Source organism: Odocoileus virginianus, chromosome 15, assembly GCF_023699985.2.
Source record: "Odocoileus virginianus isolate 20LAN1187 ecotype Illinois chromosome 15, Ovbor_1.2, whole genome shotgun sequence".
NCBI classification, from domain to species: Eukaryota; Metazoa; Chordata; class Mammalia; order Artiodactyla; family Cervidae; genus Odocoileus; species Odocoileus virginianus.
Window position 1 is genome coordinate 46,489,366 of NC_069688.1, and position 22,900 is coordinate 46,512,265.

At 37.6% G+C, this 22,900-nt stretch overlaps 1 protein-coding gene across 33 annotated transcripts in view; it reads right to left on the bottom strand.

Annotated features, from left to right (window-relative positions):
* The window catches only part of RIMS2 (regulating synaptic membrane exocytosis 2), a 586,561-nt gene that overhangs the window by 546,488 nt on the left and 17,173 nt on the right, over nt 1–22,900 (bottom strand). The window contains exon 1 of one of the 33 annotated variants that reach the window (XM_070477283.1): nt 14,944–14,980. The exons of the other annotated variants lie outside the window; for them this stretch is intronic. The gene's annotated coding sequence lies outside the window, so the exon portion shown is untranslated. Of the gene's footprint in view, nt 1–14,943; nt 14,981–22,900 lie in introns of those variants that run through there. 33 annotated transcript variants of the gene reach the window in all.

The window sequence follows — 22,900 nt, forward strand, 5'->3', positions numbered from 1 at the left end:
GCCTGAATTATAACTCAGTGTTGAAAAAAGCAAAAATGTATAGTCAGAAAATTGGTACTGTCATTACTTAAGGAAATAATACTGGTATAGAATGTAAAGTCCACAAAGGGAGAAATTATTGAAGGGTTTATGTGATGACTTCATCCATTACAGTGTCCCATAGTTCTAGAACAATACCTAGAACACAAATATTTGATAAGTTATATAGAAACCATGATGCTTTAAAATATCACATCTAACACCAATATACTACTATGTTGACTATTTTTATTTTGCCTAAAGGTGGGGAAGAATAAGAAAATCAGAAGGAATACTTACGTTTTTCTCAAGAAAGACAAATGAGGAAATGGTCAAAACAAATGGACCATTAGATGCTGGCAGTTAAGAAGAGCCTTGAAAAGCTTTTGACAGCACACTGCCAAGCAGCCTGGTGTTAAGATAAGGTTGTTCTCTGGGCTATATAGGAGGTCCTGATCAGTTATCTACACCTGAAACACAGTGTTGCAAATCAACTTTACTCCAATAAATGTTTTTAAAAAGAAAAAATAAAACATATGCACATTATATAAATAAATTTAAAGGTACGGTTATTCTGCCCGAGTCAGGAGACAGGATGGAAGTTATCTAACAGTAGTGGCGGTAACCATTAAGGATGGTATTACGGGTACAAAGGAGGCGTTATCATTTTTTAAGAATCTACTAGCAATGACAGAGGAAAGTGCTGTTAGGTACTTTACATATATGATCTCATTTTAGTCTCACCGGGGAAAGGTAAGGCTTCTATCTTAATTTGTATTTCCTGTATCACTGATCCAAACTCTATTTGTACAAACAGTCTCCAGCCTTCAAATGGATTATACTCCAAAATTATTTTTCTTAAATTGTTTGTAACCTTGAATTCATATTCCCATTGAAGTATCTTTTGGTCCCTAGACCTACCCACAAAAACTAAACTACTGCTAAATACTATAAGGTTGTGATGAATGAGAGCAGGAAATCCTGCTTAGAAGTCTCACTGTTTATTAGGCAAGTTTTTGGTTGCTGTTGTTTATCAATAACATCTTTTTCCTTCAGAAATACATATATGGTGTATGAAGGAAACAAACACAGAAATATTGAGAACATGTCTAATTGCTGGGTAATGAACTGTCAACAACATGAAGGAAATAAGATAATTTGCAGAATATTGAGTTTTATGAGTAACTTGATTTGGACATAGCATGGGCTGGCTGAGCTAATACATAAATTTCCCATGAAGGAGAAGCATATATAAACTCAAAAAAAAACTTTGATCAAGTCCTGGCTCTCCCAGAATGACACTGGTTGTCACCTAGCTTATTTAAGTCTGTTTCTTCATCTGTAAAATAAGAATAACTATTTTTCCTGCTTTAAAGAAATACAATAAGGCTAATTTCACATGTTCTCTGTAAAACAGAAATTGACTTCATTGGCCATAAATTTCTACAGTTATCTTTCTTTTTTGGCAAATAACCGAAATATAACATCAGACAGCCACGGGGTTACCTCTGTACAGTTAAACATCTCTCATCCCCACCATTTGATGGAAAAAAATATGCCACAGAAGACTACGACTTGCATGTTACCATGAGTTGAAAAGTTAAAGAAAGAGACCAGGGGAAAGACTATAATCAAGCAGAAATTGGAGACCATCAGGCTACTACCAAGTATCGATACTAAGGGATTAAAATTACGATTAGACAGCCCTTTACTACTGTCTACCCAACCAGGCATGTTAAATACTGCCCTACTAAGTTAAGTACTATCAGCCCCATCTCATATCACAAAGCTGAGGCTAAAGAAATTAAGCAATTTGAAGGTAACTGGAATTTGGTAATTGGATCCAAATCCAAGATATTAAATCAATACATATCTCAATTATAATCACTGTTGACTTCTTGGTCTCCTTTGCTAGAACTATGTTATTAATTGACTATTATGTGACCAAATGCTTTATAAGAATTTTAATATATTCCCTTATACAAAACTCACACAAAAATCTGTTAAAGCATTATAAACTAATTTCAAGAAAGACAAAACCCTGAGCAAGATTATGACAAAGGCCATGTCTTGTTCATTTTTGTCTTCCCCAGCACCTGACAAAGATGCTGTTGCATGGTGGAGATAAAAGATGAATAGATCAGTGAATTAATTAATCAGTTGTTTTTGTTTTACAGCCTATTAACATCTGAGACTTTCCTTTGGTTGATTTCCTCTTATCTTTTCTAACCTTTACAATTCAAAAATAGACATTACACAGTCAGTCTGACCACTGCATATCTTGAGATTATTCCACAGTTTCTACACACTATATTAATACTATCTCATTAATTCTTTCTTATTGCTTTTCCTTAGATGCCTGGAGACTGTTTAAGCCTCCTGTACACATATAGCATGTCTACAAAAACACATAAACTAAATTTTTTTATGTAAAATCTCTCTTCAATCCCATACCCACATAAGTGCCCTTATGTGTTTCTACTAAGGCAAAGTCAAAAGAGCGTCCTCCTAGAATTTAACAACCAAAATAGAGTCAAAATATTCTTTGCAGTTCCATTTCTAGGAAAAAAGTTTGGATCAAACACAACTGGACTTCCCAGTGAAATATGTGATGAAGTTGAAGTCAGAGATACAACAAGCTGCTGTTTTATTTCTGGCTATAGTATCTGGCTATAGTATTCTGCTATAATATCTACTTGTCTCAACTGTATCATAAGAGTCAAGAACTTAAGACAGATGGACTAAATTCTAATCTACTGTTAATAGTTACTGCTTTAAATTACTTGATCTCTGAGTTTAATCTATAAAATTCGCAGGTAGTATCTCACTCCCAGATTTTCTGCTGTAATTTAATAAAATGATACATCCTAGTACAGTGTTTGCCACTTTATAAAATTCAGTCCTTCCTTAATTTTGCTTCTTAAGCCTTTTCATATTCTCTCTTCCACTCTATGATTAGAGTATGCAGAAGACTGTCAAAGCTCTCATAGACTTAGAGAATGAACTTATGGTTGCCTGGGGGAAGAATGGGGTAAAGGGATAGTTAGGGACTTGGGGGTGGACATGTATACACTACCATATTTAAAATGGATAATCAACAAGGACCCACTGTACAGCACATGGAATCTGCTCAATGTTATGTGGCAGCCTGGATGGGAGGGAAGTTTAGGGGAGAATGGATACATCTATACATATGGCTGAGTCCCTTCGCTATTCACCATAAACTATCACAACAGTTAATAAGCTATACCCTAATATAAAATAAAAAGTTTAAAAAAGGGAAAAAAAAAAAAGATTGTCAAAGTTGAACCCTAGTCATCCTGTTACATTTAATTACCAAAAAGCCTAACTCATCACCCCTTGCTAACCCTATCATCCATCAAAATACACCAAATTTTTGCCTCACCTTTTGGCAAGAACTAAAAGTGCAGAAGCAGACCAGATGGTCAAGGTTCACCACTGGCTCCTGGAAACTAGTCAAAAGCTAATATAGAATTCTGGCAAAGCTCAGCAGGCATTCAAAGCAGTTCTTTTGGCTGTGATCACCTCAATGATGGTGTTAAACATAATATTGAAATGCTGGAGATATATCTGAGCCTGATACGCTATTTATGGAATGATAACACACTTATGAACAAGGCTCTTGGGAGTTTCTAATATCACAGTTAAAACTTAGAATATGGTGTAGATAAAGCTTTTCTAGCAGTGCAGCTCATTGCTAAACTATTTATATGTAATTAAGGGTGAAGTAACAGATTGTGTAACAAGGGAGGAAAAAGTACTTATACTATTCCTCCACACCTACTCTGCTCCTACTAGCCTAATCTCTACTAGAGCTAATTCTCACAATGAGAGGATAAAATGTCATTGGGAGAAAGGAGCTCTGACTTTCAGAACTGATGATGAAGACAGTTGTCCTAGTTCTGTCCACAGTTTACAGTTGTTTCTGGTTAGTCCACACTTTGTAAAAAGGACACAAACAAGAATGTGATAATGTTGAAACCAACCATATATAATTATATTCTGTAGTTGTAAATAACAATTTACATTCAAAGTTTCCTCAAAAAAAATTCTTTTAGCCGGAAAGAGGCAACAGTAAACTGGTATTTCAAACTTAAAATTCCTCTTGATTACTCAAAGAAGAAAACCAACACAATGTACGGATTTCAGATTAGTATCTACTGATATTTATCAGTCTAAATCAAAGGTCAGCAAACCTTTTCTTTAAAGGGCCAGATAGTAAATATTTTAGGCTCTGGGGTCAAAAGACAAAATTGGGGATCATACATAGGACAAACATAACAAAAGAATAAACACATTTCCAAGTATTCTTATTGACAAAATTCAAACAGTTGAGTGCAATAATACAGGTCTATTAATGAGAATATACGGAATTCTTCTAGGGGAGAATAACACTTTAATTTGAGCTCCCCTGGTGGCTCAGTGGTAAAGAATTCACCTGCCAACGCAGGAGATGCAGGTTCAATCCCTGGGTTGGGAAGATCCCCTAGAGAAGGAAATGGCAAACCACTCCAGTATTCTTGCCTGGGAAATCCCTTGGACAGAGGAGCACAGTCCATGAAGTCACAAAAGATTCCAACACAACTCGAAACTAAACAACAACACTTTAGTTGGGATTCAGGGTTAGTATTCCAAATCATCCAAATCAATGGAAAATGTTCTTCTGCTAATGCTGATCTGTAATATGTGTGTATGTTAGATCTGTAATACAATTTTAAGTATTTCATCTTAAAAATGTCTTTCACACAGATAAGTAATATCAAGTACTGATATCAACCCATGAGAATACGACTTAATTGACTACATTCAACACTAAAAGGACACAGAAAACTGAATTAGCTTCTTCTCTTGATATTTACCATTTAGTATTTCATTACATTGCAGATTAAGGTTGAGCAGTAGCTCTTCAATTGTATAGTTAAATGAAGTTTTCCAGTAGTACTGTATGGATGTGAGAGTTAGAACATAAAGAAGGCTGAGCACTGAAGAATTGATGCTTTTGCAATGTGTTGTTGGGGAACTCTTCAGAATCCCTTGGACTGCAAGAGCAAACCACTCCATTCTAAAGGAAATCAATCCTGAATATTCACTGGAGGGACTGATGCTGAGGTTGAAGCTCCAATACTTTGGCCATCTGATGCGAAGAGCCTACTCATTGGAAAAGACCCTGATGCTGGGAAAGACTGAGGTTAGGAGGAGAAGGGGATGATGCTGGGAAAGACTGAGGTCAGGAGGAGAAGGGGACAAGAGAGGATGAGATGGTTGAATGGCATCACTGACTCAATGGACATGAGTTTGACCAAGCTCCGGGAGATGGTGAAGGACAGGGAAGCCTGGCTTGCTGCAGTCCATGAGGTTGCAAAGAGTCGGACACGACTGAATGACTGAACAACAATAACGAAAAAAAAAAAAAAAAGAAGCTTTAAATATGTAAATGTTTTGCATTTGCATCAAAGCCAGAAAAGTACTGTTGGAACCAAAGTTTGAGCAGAGAAAACAGATCCACCAAAAAACTGTATGGGAATGAAGAGTTTGCTACTTGCTTTAACTTTTGACAACATACTTGTTTTAACTTTGAAAGCATATAAAGCAGCTGAAATTATTTGTGATAAATATTAGCTGTCATTGAAATGACTTCAGTTCAGTTCAGTTCAGTCGCTCAGTCGTGTCCAACTCTTTGCGATGCCATGAATCACAGTACGCCAGGCCTCCCTGTCCATCACCAACTCCCGGAGTTTACTCAAACTCATACCCATCAAGTCGGTGATGCCATCCAGCCTTCTCATCCTCTGCCGCCCCCTTCTCCTCCTGCCCCCAATTCCTCCCAGCATCAGGGTCTTTTCCAATGAGTCAACTCTTCACATGAGGTGGCCAAAGTATTGGAGCCTCAGCTTCAGCATCAGTCCTTCCAATGAACACCCAGGACTGATCTCCTTTAGGATGGACTGGTTGGATCTCCTTGCTGTCCAAGGGACTCTCAAGAGTCTTCTCCAACACCACAGTTCAAAAGCATCCATTTTTCGGCACTCAGCTTTCTTCACAGTCCAACTCTCACATCCATACATGACCACTGGAAAAACCATAGCCTTGACCAGACAGACCTTTGTTGGCAAAGTAATGTCTCTGCTTTTTAATATGCTATCTAGGTTGGTCATAACTTTCCTTCCAAGGAGTAAGCATCTTTTAATTTCATGGCTGCAGTCACCATCAGCAGTGATTTTGCAGCCCCAAAAAATAAAGTCTGACACTGTTTCACACTGTCTCCCCATCTATTTCCCATGAGGTGATGGGACCAAATGCCATGATCTTAATTTTCTGAATGTTAAGCTTTAAGCCAACTTTTTCACTCTTCGCTCTCTGCCATAAGGGTGGTGTCATCTGCATATCTGAGGTTATTGATATTTCTCCCGGCAATCTTGATTCCAGCTTGTGCTTCTTCCAGTCCAGCGTTTCTCATGATGTACTCTGCATATAAGTTAAATAAGCAGGGTGACAATATACAGCCTTGACGTACTCCTTTTCCTATTTGGAACCAGTCTGTTGAAATGACTTACCACAGTATAAGTTCCACATACAAGCACAAACTATAGTTTGAACTCAGAAACTATCAATTCTGCAGAAAAAGCAAATTTCCAAAGCCATTCAGTGTTCAATAACAGTGGTTAAGGTTGTTATCGCATGCAGACACAGTTCAAGTGTAAGGCCTAGTTCAAAAAATCATAATAAAACGTTAGCACTTCTGGCCATTAAACTTCTACGTGATGGAGTAAGTCATGATAGTCAGTTTCTATTGCTGACAAAAATGCACAGAACTAATGTTTATACCCACAAGACAGAATGAAGTTGACTGTTGACACTTCTGATTCAATAATCCATGATGATTCAAATATTTTCTGCCAAGTACCCACTCACAAATAATACAGTAAATAACCATGGGCTTTAAACATCTTCTATTTTCAGTCTTTGTAATTGTGTCCAACTTAGCCTTTTTCTATCTATACATATTTTTATCAACATCATTTTTAACAAATCTTAGCAGATTTCAGTTCAGATCACACTAAATTCATGTTTTGTCATTTTTTTTTCAAACTGTTGTTGTCTCTTGCTGTTCCACATTGACTGTTCATATAGGTTTATTCTCCAGTCACTTCAAACGTTAAACACTGAAGCAGCCCATCCTGGCCAGGCAAGACAACAGTCACTTGCATGACTTATAACAGGAGGTCCTAGAAAGGAATTTGGAACTAACAAGCTGCCACCAACCGGAAGAATTCATGAAAGGTCAAAAGGAGAGAGGAGACGCCAATCCATATGTCCTACAATCCTCCCAGAATCTTTTTCATTGAAATTCACTTTGGCTGAGAGATCCACAGGACACCAGGAAAGATCTGGAGTCAGAATGATTAGCCAGAGACAACCCAGTTGTTGTTGTTGTTCAGTCACTAAGTCATGTCCAATTCTTTGCAACTTCAGGGACTGCAGCACACCAGGCTTCCCTGTCCATCACTATCTCCTGGAGTTTACTCAAACTCATGTCCATTGAGTCATTCATGCCATCCAACCATCTCATCCTGTGTCATCCCCTTCTCCTCCTGCCCTCAATCTTTCCCAGCATCAGGGTCTTTTCCAATGAGTTGGCTCTACACATCAGGGGGCCAAAGTTTTGGAACTTCAGCTTCAGCATCACTCCTTCCAATGAATATTCAGAGTGCAATTCCTTTAGGACTGACTGGTTTAACCTCCTTGCAGTTTAGGGACTCTCAGAGTCTCTTTCAGAACCACAGTTCAAAAGCATCAATTCTTTGGTGCTCAGCCTTCTTTATGGTCCAACTCTCACATCCATGCATGACTACCAGAAAACCCATAGCTTTGATTATACAGACCTTTGTCAGCAAAGTAATGTCTCTGCTTTTTAGGCTGTCTAGGTCTCTCATAGCTTTTCTTCCAAAGAGCAAGCATCTTTCAATTTTGTACTGCAGTCACCACCTGCAATGATTTTGGAGCCCAAGAAAAATTAAAGTCTGTCACTATTTCCCCTGTTCCCCATCTATTTGCCATGAAGTGATGGGACCAGATGCCATGATCTTAGTTTTTTTAATGTTATTGAGTTTTAAGCCAGCTTTTTCACACTCCTCTTTCACCCTCATCAACAGGTTCTTTAGTTCCTCTTCCCTTTCTGTCATTAGTGCTATCATCTGGATATCTGAGGTTGTTGATATTTCTCTCAGCAAATCTTGATTCTATCTTGTGCTTCATCCAGTCCTGCATTTCTCATGATGTACTCTGAATATAAGTTAAATAAGCAGGGTGACAATATACAGCCTTATCCTACTCCTTTCCCAATTTTGAACCAGTACATTTGTTGTTCCATGCCCATTTCTAACAGTTGATTCTTGACTGTATACAGGTCTCTTAGGAGGCAGGTAAAGTGGTGTGGTATTTCCATCTCTAAGATTTTTCCAGTTTTTCTGATCCACACAATCACAGGCTTTAGCAGAGTCAATGAAGCAGAAATAGATTTTTTTTGGAATTCACTTGCTTTTTCTACAATCCAATAGATGTTGGCAATTTGATCTCTCCTTCTTCTACCTTTTCTAAATCCAGCCTGTAAATCTGGAAGTTCTTGGTTCATGAACTGCTGAAGTCTAGCTTGAAAAATTTTGAGCACTACTTTGCTAGCATGCGAAGACAACCCAGAAACTAACCCTATTTCCATAAAACCCAAGACTGGGAGCCCTGTGGCAGAGCAGTCCTCCTGGGTTCCTTTCCCTGCTGCTCTCCACTCAGGTGCACCTTCCCAAGTCCCTTGCTTTGTCAGCACGTGCCTCCCTGGACAATTCATTTCCAAGTTAGACACAAGCCCACTCTTGGGCTCTAGAAGCAGTCCCTCTTCCTGCAACACAAACAGTACTGACTTCTCAAATAAACAGCACAGCAATACCAGTAACACCTGTCAACTTGGCAAGGGCCAAGAAAAACGACTCAAAATCATTTGCCTTGTTTTTCAACTGACCATAAGATATTGCTCCTAATGCACTCAGCTCTGAGAATCTGTTCTCATCAAAAAGGTTAACAGTCTTAAACAAGTTTATTTTCTCTGGGTATATTTTTTTCAGTTGCTGCAATCAAATGTTATTTAATTAAATCACCATGGTAAATGGATTGGTTAACAAATCAGTCATTCAGAAAGTTTTTGATTCAAGATTCATTTTCATTTTTTAAATTTCCTAATTTTCTCTAGATAAGATGATTGTGATAGATGCTTAGTAAGGTAATGTCTATTACATATTGTATTCTTTTAGCATACATATATTCAATACATAGTAAACACAATGTTTTGCCATCTAACTTGATAACAAAATAATCCACACTCTCCTAGGCTTTAAGAGTACATTTGAAGTCTACATTTCTCATCTCTTCTGGTTTCGACAAGATAGGTATGCACTGGTTAAGTAAAAAATAAATACAACTAAACATCAAAATATAGCAGGACACACAGCACTCATTTAATCACTGTCTCAACTACTTAACTTTGACATCACAGTGCAAAACGTTCATAAACAAGACAAAAAGTTAGCATAATTGTGTTCCAAAGGAACTTTAATTATAAAGACTGGAATTTGAATTCCATACACGGTTTTCCATGAGCCATAAGATATTCTTCTTTTGAGTTTTTTTAAACACTGAAAAATGTAAAAAGCATTCTTAACTCATAAGCCATACAAAATGAGTGAAGCAGATTTGGCTTATAGACAGTACTTTGCTAACCTCAGCCAAAACCCATTAATGGAGTGAGAGATTGAAAAATCAGAAAGTCCTAGAGAACTTTTTCCTTCACTCCTAGGGCCACATTTTAGACATAATGAATCATAAGTCTGTGGTGTAATTTGAACGAAACAGACGATCATATTTCTGGACAACAAAGAGCCAAAATATGAAAGAAGACAATCTGACTGGCACCGTAATAAAGCAATTTCCTTCAGCCACACCTGGCTGAGCATTTCTCCATAACTCAGTGAAGAATAACTGGAAATTAACACAGAAGCACACAATAGTTATATCTGTGTATTATTGTGCTTGACCATATATATATATATATATATATATATATATATATATATACCTAAATTAACCTTAGTTAAATATTGAACATTGCATAGTGTGTCATTTCTAAATATTTCTCATCTTTAGGTAACCTCAGGTAGAGAGCCCCTGGGGCATTGAGGAGAGAACAGAAGACAAAATAAATAATTATTAACTAAATACTATGGCTGCACTCTGTATTTGGCAGTTTATACAGTTTATCACTTAATTCTCCCAGCCCTGGGTAGATACTTTTACTTTAAACTATAGTTCCTCGGGGTGAATAACTTATTAAAGGCCAAACTAATAGCTGGCAGAAGAAATATTCCACACCAGCTTTGTCTGCTTCTAAAACCTATGCTGGGGCTTCCCTGGTGGCTCAGTGGCAAAAGATCCACCTGCCAATGCAGGGGACACAGGTTCGATCCCATGTCCAGGAAGATTCCACATGCTGCAGGCCAACTAAGCCCGCAGGCCACAGCTCCTGAAGCCTGTGCACCTAGAGTCCATGTTCTGCACCAAGAGAAACCACTGCAAAGAGATACTTGTGCACTGCAACTAGAAAGTAGCCCCAGCTCACAGCAACTGCAGAAGGCCCAGCACAGCCAAATAAATAATATTTTTTAAAAATAAGTAAATAAATAAAACCAATGTTGTTTACCTAAATCCAATAAAGCAAATCAACATTATAGTAAATGTCCTGCTGTTCAAGGCATGATCATTGTTTTTTTAAGCATTTTTAAGTAATTTAAATGACATGAAGTAGTGATACTAAAGTATCTTCTGTAGATACAATTTTAAAGTCATAACCATGGAACACAGAATGTTCCAATAATTAACAGAAATTGAACGTGTACTCTTAAAAGTGACATTTCAATCATCATAAAAAAATCTAAAGTAAAATCCATTTGCTTCATAATGCAAGAAGCAGGTAAAAATTAAACAAGTTTCTACTAATAGAATTATAGCACATTAGAAGTGAAGAAAACATCATAGAGATAATCCAACCCAGCCTCTTAAATTTACAAATGAAGGTGTAACAGGCCACAGAAAAAATGGATGGAAGAGGTAGGACTAGAGCCCAGATGACCTGATTCCTAAAGCACAAGGCTCACTTGTATTCTTTATTTACAATCATAATTATCAAAGGAGACTGTGTAAACTCTTTATTATTTTCTATATAAAGGTATAAAAGCTGTCTTTCCAATATGAAAGTAAATTGAGTTTGACTAACCAGAAATGACCCTGAATTGTAACATTACAATAATCATGCTTACAGTTTACCACTAGTGGTACCATTGCCAGTCTAAGTCAGTATTATTCATCTATCAAACAATAATGAGTTCAAACTACATAATAAATATAATAGAAAACTACATCATAAATGAAGTGAAGTGAAGTCGCTCAGTCACGTCCGACTCTTTGCAGCCCTATGGACTATACAGTCCATGGAATTCTCCAAGCCAGAATACTGGAATGAGTAGCCTTTCCCTTCTCCAGGGGATCTTCCCAACCCAGGGATCGAACCCAGGTCTCCCTCATGGCAGGCGGATTCTTTACCAGCTGAGCCACAAGGGAAGCCCACATAATAAATAAACCAGGGAAAATATCTTAAGTAGCTGAGACTCATTATAGTGTCTTAAGTAAAAATTTAAAAATGCATGATATCTTTGGATTAAATATATCATTATTTAATAGAATAAAGTAAGTGCTTTACCAGAATAAAAGAACTTAAGATCCCATTTGAGCAACTGTACTAATGAATATAAAAAATAGGTCAGTAGATAAAGTATTTGATATAATGCATATCATACAGTAATTTATGCTAAATTGCTTCAGTCGTGTCCAATTTTTTGCGACCCCATGAACCCCAGAGAGCTCCATCAAGGTCTTCTGTCCATAGAATTCTCCAGGCAAGAATACTGGAGTGGGTTTCCGTGCCCTCCTCCAGGGGATCTTCCCAATCCAGGGATCGAATCCATATCTCTTAATGTCTCCTGCATTGGCAGGCAGGTTCTTAACCACTAGCATTATGTGTGTGTGTGTGTGTGTGTGAGTGAGTCACTCAATCGTGTCCAACTCTTCAATCCCACGGACTGTAGCCCGCCCAGCTCCTCTGTACATTGAATTCTCCAGGCAAGAATACTGGAGTGGGTTATCATTTCTTTCTCCAAGGGATCTTGCCGACCCAGGGATCAAACCCAGGTCACCTTCATTATAGGAGGACTCTTTACCATCCGAGCTATCAGGGAAGCCCATAAATCATCATATTTTAGATTTATTTTCTGGTGCTGTTTTTATATAGAAATATATTTGATTCCTCTCTATTCACTTTGTATCCAGAAATCTTACTAAAATCCTTATTAATTCTAAAAGTATATTTTTAGTTGTTTTTTTTTTATTTTCTCCATACTAACAACTCCAGGGTTGTGTGTTTTTTTTTTCCTTCCCCATCCCTACAATGTATTTCTTTTTCTTACCTTATTGTACTAGTTAGGACTCAATAGAAGTGGTGAGAGTGGGCATCCTTTTCCCATTCCCTATCTCAAAGAGAATGTTGCAGCATATTAACATAATTAGGATATCTGCTTCAGAATCTTTGTAATATTTTTATCAGATTAATAATGTTCCTATCAATTACTAATTTGCTAAGACTTTTTAGCAAAAATGTATAATGTATCTTATTAAACATATTTTCTACATCTAGTGACATTATCAGTATTTTTCTTCTTCATTCTGCTAAAGCTGTGAATCACTGTGATTTTCAACCTTATATTCCCAGAACATATACAATCTAATTATGTTCCATTATCTTTTTTATTTCTGATAATTTCTTTTATATAATTTATGAACTTATATACTGAAGAAAAGTTTAAACTATAATATTTTATAATACTCCTTTATAGTAATGTCAGGCTTCAGTATCAATGTTTTGCTTACCTCATAAAATGAATTTTTTAATTATTCTCATTTTTTCCATTCTATGAGTTTTAAGTATTATTTCCTTCTTAACTGTCTAGTAAGTCATCTTATTTTGAAGTTTTCCTTGTGAGAAAATCCTTCAATTACATATTCAATTTCATTAAAAATTATAGTTCAAGTTTTCTGTTTCTTCTTTTAGTAATTTTAGTAAGCTTTTAGTAAATTGTTTTTAATCTAAGAATTTGACCATACAAATTAATTTTAACTGTACTGTCATAAGATTGATCATAGTATCCTTTAATTACTTAATGTCCATAGTGTCTATAGTGATGAACTCTTTTGCATTTCTGATATTGGTTAGTTCTGCCTTCTCTCTCCTTCCTTTTTTTAACAGTGATATCCATGATACTTTCTTTAAAAGTTTTATTAACCTTTTATTTGTGGATCTTCTCTATTTTAGGTTTCCTTTTCCTTTCAATGATTTCTTTCTTATCATTATTATTTACTTCATTTTGCTTTCTTTGGGTTTAATTTGCTGGGGATTCTATTTTCTTGAGATAAATGCTTAGATGATAGATGTTCAAACACTCTTATTTCATAATATATGCCCTTAAAGCTATTAATTACCTTCAAAGTACCCTCACTGCATCATACAAATTTTGACAAGTTGTGTTTTCATTATCATTCAGGTAAAATATCTTTAAATGTTTATTTTGATTTTTCTTTAATCCTTGAATTTTCTGAAAGTGGATTTCTTGATTTCTAATATATGGGATTTTTCTAATTATCTTTTTGTTACTGATTTCCAGCACTGTGATCAGAGAACATACCTTATATATTTAAACTGTCTGATTTTTGTTGGGGATTGCTTTATGATCCAGTGAAAGTAAAGTGAAAGTTGCTCAGTCATGTCCAACTCTTTGCAACCCTATGGACTATACATATACAGTACATGGAATTCTCCAGGCCAGAATACTGGAGGGGGTAGCTGTTCCCTTCTCCAGGGGATCTTCCCAACCCAGGGATCGAACCCAGGTCTCCCACATTGCAGGCAGATTCTTTACCAGCTAAGCCACAAGAGAAGCCCATGAATACTGGAATGGGTAGCCTATCCCTTCTCCAGATCTTCCAGACCCAGGAATCAAACCAAGGTCTCCTGCATGGCAGGTGGATTTTTTCCCGCTGAGCCACCAAGGAAACCCTTATGATCCAGCATATAGTCAATTTTGGTATTCCATGTGCATTTGAAAAGAGTATGTACTCTACAGCTGTTGGGTGCAGTGTTCTAATATGCCATAAGTTATAGCACATTAATCTTTTTGTTCACATGTTCTAGGTTACTATTAATTTTTTGTCTGCTTGATTTATTGCCTGAGAACTCCATTATTTGAATCCCTGTGAGTCTGTTGCTATGATCTTTGTTCCTCTGAGTTGCAGTCATATGTTCCTGTCTCCTGTATGACCAGTTATTTTTTGTATGTATGCCAAGACATTTTATGCAAGTTATAGAAATTATTTGAGGCTTAGGATGATGTTTTCTTCCTTCAGAGAAGATTCACCTTTGTTATAACAAATGGCTAGAATCACTTGTAATCCTGGAAATCTTTAATCTAATCAATGGCATGGATGATTCTAGATTAGATTTTATTTTATAGGTAGATCATTCTACTGCTGACTCACCCTTACTCCTAAGGTATGGCCCTTCAGGGTCCCAAACCAAAGAATGGATGATTTAGCAAGAAATCTCCCCTCTTGGTGGACCCTGGACTCAAACTGTTGCTCCCACAGTCCACCCTAGGAGTATGTTGAAAACTCTTCTCAGCTTCTCAGATGTTCAGCCACCTTTACCTGAAACATAAGTTTCTCCTAAGAGGAAAAAGTCTCACATGCCTCGCTCACCTCTTTGGACTTCCTTCTTCTCCAGGATCTTGTCCCCACCGTCTTCACTGATGTGTTAGCTCTCTGATACCTTCAAACAGATGATTTTTTATATTTGATCCAGCTTTTCTAGTTGTTCTCAGTGGGAGAGTTAGTCCAAATTGCCTAATCCACCATCACCAGAAGTGCACCTCTCAATTTCTCTCATCTGTAAAATGAGGATAATAATGACAACTTCCTCAAATATATTATCAAAAGAGATCAGAGTGCCTATTATATATTAAGTGCTCAAGAACTGTGACTATGTTCTCAGGCTACCTATGACTAATGCAAACAAGCCCCAGTTAATAGTTATCTTGTGGTTTTATCTGCTGAGTATTCATTCTCCTCTAACACCTCAAAATTCCTTTAATAAACTACTCTTCAACAATCAAATAATCCTGATGTAGCTGTCAGTCAAGGTATCATGTCATCCTCTGACCAATCATGGGTAGCAAAGCAAAGATAGGCCAACCTGCTTCTCTACTGGCAATGTGAGCCATAAACAAAAAAAGCCAGTCTATACAAAAGGCAAGTAACACTTGAAGAGGTCATCCATTACTTTCTATACAGATCCATAGCTACCCCAATTTTTATCTTTTCCAGAAATTAGACACTCTACTTTTCTGAAAACTAGTCAATACTCATTAAAATAATTTTCTTAAGTTAACCAGGATCCATTTTTTTTGTTCCTGAAATTAATATACCCTAATTGAAACCTCAACGGAAAACTCTTACTTTCAAAGGTTTTCTACCATCCATATAACCTCTTTCAACTAGAAAAAAAGGATCTTGACATTACTCAGAAAAGTTGTAAAAAGGATTCTTTTCTCTCTTATGACTGAAGAATCCTACAACTTCTCTCTGTGCCAGTTCTTTGTTGGCTCTCAGCTGCACTCCTGCTTTTCCATACCCTTCTGTACTTCAAGGGGCTAGAAGACTGCAGACTACATTTCCTTGATAGCTGGTTTCCAATCAAGTTCTACCACTGGGAAACACTGGTGAAAAGCAGACGGCAGGAGAAAATAAACCATTTTACTTTCTTCCTTCTGTTTCTAGTTCCTGCAGAGGCATCAGCAGTAGTCCCGGATCCTCAGCAAAAGTTTGATCATGGGCTCCGGCTCCAGCAGCAGTAGCAGCACCAGATAACTATCATGAAAATGCTGCTACTACAACAGAAATGCAGCTCTGGTAAGAGTAGTAGTGGGTGACTGCAGGCTCCAGCATCCTCTCTGGTGAGTCCTGCATCATCAACAGACTTTATAGGTTTCCAAACATCATTAGAAGCACAAGTTCCTGGGCTTCCTGCAAAGCAGCAGCAGCTCCCAAGGGCAGCAGTGGTACTTCAACAATCTTAGCACTACAGCACATATGAGCTCTATTGAACGTCATTTCTTTTTTTTCTCTCCTAGCCCTAGGAATGGTACTGACTTCCTGCAGTTGCTGATCTTTTGGTAAAATCATCATTCATGTTTCGTTTCTTCAACCCTGCCAATACTTTGGTAATTAATTCTCTATATTAAATTCCTTTCATTTGAAATATTTACAGTGGATTTATTTTCCTAGTTGCACAATTTTCAGTGGCATGGGCCTCTTTTTCTATTACCCGATTTTTTTAGCCTTTTTTGTCCACCCTTTCTCTTTCTCATTCATTCATTCCATTTCTCTATCCCCTCTCTTCATTTTCTTTTTTCCTTGTTCTGGACCTATTCCTTAAGTATATCAATAATATCTATGTCATTAATATAATGACACTCTGGGAAAAAAAAAAGGTGGGACATTTTCAATTTAAATAATCAACAGTACAAGTACAAACACAATAACTTCCTAGAAACCATAGCTCTTTATTAGAATCCAATTTTTATTATAATTACAATTGTCATACCTAAAAAATATTTTCTATAAATACTACCACAACTCACCACTTGAGTAACATCAACTTAGCCCAAAAAACTTAAGTAACAACTGTAATTAAAATAGAAATTATGATCCATAGCTTTAGGTTCATGTTTCATTTCAAATGCATTATCATTATCATATAATAAACCAAAAAAACTCAGTATATGTTTTAGAAGACAGCGAAAAGGCAATGCTGATATTTTAATTCATCTGAAAAGTTGAAAAAAAATCAGTTGAGATCACATCAAACTTTACATTTGTTCTAAACAGAACTCCTGCTTGAGAGAGAAGCACGCTACTTCTCTTGTTGTTCACTCACTCAGTCATGTCTGAGTCTTTGCGACCCCATGGACTGCAGCACACCAGGCTTCCCTGTCCTTCACCATCAGGAGGCGTTTGTTCCAACTCATGTCCATTAAGTCAGTGATGCCATCCAACCATCTCATCCTCTGTCGTCCCCTTCTCCTGCCTTTAACCTTTCCAAGCAACAGAGTCTTTTCCAATGAGTCAGCTACTTCTCTTCCCCAACTCTAAAACACTCTCCATCACCACTTCCCCCACATCATACCACTCAACTCTATCCACTTAAATTGTCATTCTATTTAGAATACAATTGAACTCTTTGCTATGTCTTATCTCTGCCTGGCTCCTACCTACTGGTCCATCCTCAACTGATCTACTTAACTTATTCAGCACAGAGATAAGGAAAATAATCAACAGTCACAGAATGACTCAATCCTAACTCATCACACCCACACACACATGCATGCACAAAATCCCTTTCAGTCCTCGGGCAAAACCCTCCTATGCACCCTATGTTTGCCTCATCCAGAAAAGTGGATAGAAATGAAAGTTAATCACATATTGTCTAGACAAATAATAGGTGGCAAGTAAGTTAATGCTCAATCCAAAATTGATGGTGGAACCTGTATAGTTCAGCAGGAAATCCATTAACATAGAACGGATACTGAAGATTCATGACATTCACACTTACTCCTCTATGAAGAGTAAACCATTTCTCATGAGCCCCCCCCCCCCCACCGTATGTATCTATGTATGTATGTTTGTCTCTCTTTCCCATACACACACACACACACACACACACACACACACCCCACACACCCTCATTTCTGGCTACATCAAAATGATTAATTCTGGTTTACCTTCTGGGTCAGCTTTTAGAGTATTCTAATACTACTCTAAAATTCCCTGTCACTGTATCCCTTCATACATTCTATCAGTACCTTGAAACCCCAAACTAAACAAGGCATCTTTAGTCCCTTCATTACTTTATTACTGAACACCTACTATGTGCTAGGTACCATGCTAACTAACCTCAAAAAGGAATAGAGTCATCTATCATTCAAATTCTTGCCCTTAGTCTTCTCATACTCATAACTTACTAATAACTGGCTTAACCTATAAATACGTATCTGCTTAAGATTATAACCTTATTATTAGCCATTTGGAATTTTTAAGGTTCTTTTTTATTATTTGCCATATGAGAAAATATGATTGATTACTCTTTTTCTACATAATAGAGATGGAAAAGGTTAAAGAATAGGACAGCAGTAAATGCTCAAAGATGTCATTCCCAAGTGGATAAACATTTATGATACCCTATTAAGTAAAAAACATTTATAGGAAAGTACTAAGTAGAATATAAAATTACACATGCAGGACATCCCTGGTGGCACAGTGGGGAGGAATCTGCCTGCCAATCCAAGGGACGTGAGTCCCACCCCTGGTCTAGGAGGCTTTCACATGCCTCAGAGCAGCTCAGCCCCTGCGCCACAGCTGCTGAAGCCCTAGAGCAAAACACCACCACCCTGAGCCCACACGCTGCGGTCTCCAAGCCCACGCACCCAGAGCCTGTGCTCTGCAATAAGAGAGGCCCACGCGCCGCAGCAGAGAAAAGCCCCGGCTCCCTGCAACCCGAGAAGGCCCGCGCTGCAACGAAGACCCAGTGAAACCAAAAATAACATTTTAAAGGAGCTGCACATCCACCAGAACTGCATATATGTAAAACATATTATGCACAGAAATGAAAAAGATGATAAAAGCATATATAAAAAATGAACAATTGTGTAGGGCGGTGAGAATATACAGAATTTTGCCTTTTTTCAAAAATGTTTATTGTTATTATGCTTTATAATTATAACTGAGATAAAACAAATAGTCTCTAAAGTTTTTAAATATTTATTTATTTATTTGGCTTCACCGGGTCTTAGTTACAGCATGTAAGATCTTTAGTTGCAGCATGTGAACTCTTAGTTGCAGCATGTGGGATCTAGTTTCTCTTACCAGAAACTGAACCCAGGCCCCTTGCACTGGAAGTGCAGAGTTTTAGTCACTGGACCGCCAGGGAAGTATCTAAATTTTTATTTGTATAGAACATAATCAGAGCTCTAGGTGAATATATTTAAAAGATGATTTCAGCACCTAGGATGGTCAAAGAAAATTAATATAAATTTAGGAATACCACTATTTTGATCAATTTGAAAAAGTTATTAACAACTTTGAAATACACACTTGTCAAACCACAAATTAATTCCATAGAGGGCTTAGATTTGGATAAACTGCAGAATTTAAAAAGCAATTGTTTAAATTCTATTACTTTTTAGTTAGTTATAAAAAGACTTTAAGGTACAAATATCGGGTTACAAATGGCAAGTAGAGAAAAGCTAAGGATTCTGATTAACCATTTTCAGCATGTTACTTATTTTTAAAAATTTTAAAAACCACCTTTTGGACTCAAAAAGGCAATCTGTTATACTCAATCTAAAAATTCCTTTAGTGAAGAAAATGTTCAAGGACAAATACCCAGATGAATTTCACCTATATTCTTCTCACTTCCTGTCACTCCAGTCTCATCTTCTAACCTCAAGACTGACCTTCATATAAACAAATATAACTTCATACAGGAATGGCAGGCACAAGATTGGTAGCAGAAAAAGTAATCCAAAGAACATGGTGCCTATTTTTCCCTATTAATGTTTATCATAAATTTTCAGTGTATCCGGTACATTATACTGCATCTCACCCCAATCCTATGAAACAGGCATTACTGTCCTCAATTTACAGTTAAAGCAACAGGGAAGCCAGGAGATTAAGTGACTTGCCTAAGGTCACACTGCATGCAAGTCAAGAAGCAATAGTTTGAACCCTGTATGGAACAACTAACCGCTTCAGGATTCAGAAAGGAATATAACAAGGTTGTTTGTTGTCACCCTGTTTATTTAACTTATACGCTGAGCACATCATGAGAAATGCCAAGCTGGATGAGTTACAGGTTGGAATCAAGATTGGCAAGAGAAACATCAACAACTTCAGATATGTGGATAATACCACTCTAACAACAGAAAGTGAAGAACACCTAAAGGGCCTCTTGATGAGGGTGAGGGAGAAGAATGAAAAGCCAGCTTAAAACTAAATATTTAAAAAAACTAAGATCATGGCATCCAGCCATATCATCACTTCATGGCAAATAGAAGAGGAAAAGGTGGAAGCAGTGACAGATTTCATCTTCCCGGGCTCTAAAATCACTGCGGATGGTGACTGCAGCCATGAAATTAGAAGACGATTGCTTCTTGGCAGGAAAGCCATGACAAACCTAGACAGTGTGTTGAAAAGCGAAAGACATCACTTTGCCGACAAAAGCCCGTACAGTCAAGGCTATGGTCTGTCCAACAGTCACGTATGGTTGTGAGAGCTGAACCATGCAGAAGGCAGAGTGCTGAAGAATTGATACCTTCAAACTGTGGTGCTGGAGAAGACTCTTGAGAGTCCCCTGGACAGCAACAAGATCAAACCAGTCAATTTTCAGGGAAATCAACCCTGAATACTCTCCTTGGAAGGACTGATGCTGAAGCTGAAGCTGCACCATTTTGGTCACCTGATGCAAACACCCAACTCACTGGAAAAGACCCTAATGCTGGGAAAGATTGAGAGCAGAAGGAGAAGAGGGTGTCAGAGGATGAGATGGCTAGATGGCATCACTGATGCAATGGACATGAATTTGGCCAAACTTCGGGGGATGGTGAGGGACCGGAGACCTGGCATGCTACAGTCCATGGAATTGTGAAGAGTCGGACACAACTGCGCAACTGAACAACTAGTAACTGACAAGCTAGTCACACAGCTAGTAACTGGCAAACTAGGATATGACCCAGAGCTGACTAACACCAACGCCTCCTCTTTACACTGCTTACATACAGTACTGCCTTAACTCCTTGAAACCATCTAAGGGAACACAGAATTAAAATAAGCAGAAAAATCAATATTTTCAGTCATAAAAATCCTGCTACTTATATAAGCTATCTGAATTGACTTAGACTACATAAATTCCCCTAAATTCTAGCCAGATAAAAACAAGATCCATAAGAGAAACTTTTACTAGAATTCCATCTTATATTATTAAAGGAACCAGCTCAGCTCTAAATCATAATGTTTCTGACTCTGGTTACTTTAAACAGCAGTAAAAGACAAGTGGCAAGCTCTGAAGAACTGAGATTAGACTGCTGAACATAGATCAAGAATCAAGAGTTCTGAGGATAAAGCATCGCTTATGCTAATAGCCTAGAAAAGGGTGCAGGAAACGAGGAACAATAGAGAATTGATTTTAAACTGGAAGGCTATAAAACAAAGATATTTCATGAATCACAGAAATGAATGAGAATTACAGGGTAAAGCCGGGACAGAGCTGAGAAATGTGAACTAGAAAGGGTGGGAAAGAGGAGAGTGTTTGAAAACATTGGAAATATTGAAACATATGGTAAATTGTGAGACAGTTTGAGCTATGGCATGGTTATATAAATTCCTGCTGCAAAATCTGGTGGCAGATTGGAAGCATGTGTTCCAAAATAATTCCATAAGATTTCTATTGAAGTTGAAGAAAATGAGTAATGAGAGTTTCACATCCTTAGTGGTATCTGACTGGTCCCTTCAAAAGATGGTTTTAGCATAACTTTTTAAATGAAGGCACCACTGAATTGTCCCCAATCTCAAATATTCATTATACATAGTATATGTATTAATTCACTAAATTATATATTTCATACTCGTCCCCGTTATAACAGGGTCCCCCTTTCCCTATTTCAGTGCTCCAGGAAGAGTGAAAATTTTGTAGCTAAAAGAAAAGATCTATGAAAGGGAAAGGTGGACAGTGAGCTGGAGAGATAGCTTAAGCAGAGACAGTGAAGGAACTTGTATACAAAAGGAAGGAGTCTAGATTTTATCCAAAGCAAGAGAAAGCCTAAAGAGGTCTTTAGACTGCGGGATGAATGATTTAAATTTTATTTTTAAGATGGTACTCTGAAACTAAACAGAGGACAAATCCAGGACAGAGCCACAAGATCCAAGAAAAAAAAAAAAAGAACCATAAGGTCCCAGAATACAAGACAATAGCAATACCAGTGGAAATACATTGGTGAGAATTCTCACACTAGCTAGATTTTCTGACAGTAAACCAACAGAATGTACAGACATACAAGCACTACCATGCTCTTATTTCCACATCTTAAACTGCAATCAAACGTGCCAGTGAGACAAATTCAAATTTCTTAACAAGGCATAAATTATCAGTCAGTCAGTCAGTTCAGTCGCTCAGTCGTGTACGACTGTTTGCGACCCCATGAATCGCAGCACACCAGGCCTCCCTGTCCATCACCAACTCCCAGAGTCTACTCAAACTCATGCCCATCGAGTCGGTGATACCATCCAGCCATCTCATCCTCTGTCGCCCCCTTCTCCCCCTGCCCCCAATCCCTCCCAGCATCAGGGTCTTTTCCAATGAGTCAACTCTTCACATGAGGTGGCCAAAGTACTGGAGCCTCAGCTTCAGCATCAGTCCTTCCAGTGAACACCCAGGACTGATCTCCTTTAGGATGGACTGGTTAGATCTCCTTGCTGTCCAAGGGACTCTCAAGAGTCTTCTCCAACACCATAGTTCAAAAGCATCCATTTTTCGGCACTCAGCTTTCTTCACAGTCCAACTCTCACATCCATACATGACCACTGGAAAAACCATAGCCTTGACCAG